General features: G+C 76.3%; 1 protein-coding gene across 1 annotated transcript in view; it reads left to right on the top strand.

Annotated features, from left to right (window-relative positions):
- FOXN3 (forkhead box N3) overlaps positions 1-266 on the top strand; it is a 179,619-nt gene that overhangs the window by 35,037 nt on the left and 144,316 nt on the right. The gene's annotated exons all lie outside the window — the stretch shown is intronic.

Raw genomic sequence — 266 nt, 5'->3', positions numbered from 1 at the left:
CCCCCCCCCGTGCGACAAGTACGGTGGGAGCGCTGCGCGGGGGGGCCGCCCCGGTGCACCCCCGCCCGGGGTTGTTCCCTCGCCCCCCTCCGCCGCCGGGCCGCGGAGGCCCCCTCGGGCGAGCGGCCGCGTAGATGCGTGGTGGAGCACCCGCAACTGGCAGCGGATTAAAAATGTTCGCCCAACTGCGGGCTCTCATGTGACCGGCGCTCCTTTGTCTGGCGGCGGGGCGCCGCGGCAGCCGCCGCGGGCCTCGTTACCCCCCC

This window comes from Haliaeetus leucocephalus, unplaced genomic scaffold (genome assembly GCF_000737465.1).
Source record: "Haliaeetus leucocephalus isolate CR32 unplaced genomic scaffold, Haliaeetus_leucocephalus-4.0 Scaffold932, whole genome shotgun sequence".
Taxonomy (NCBI): Eukaryota; Metazoa; Chordata; class Aves; order Accipitriformes; family Accipitridae; genus Haliaeetus; species Haliaeetus leucocephalus.
The sequence above is the reverse complement of the archived record's forward strand: the minus strand, read 5'-3'. Positions and strand labels throughout refer to the sequence as shown.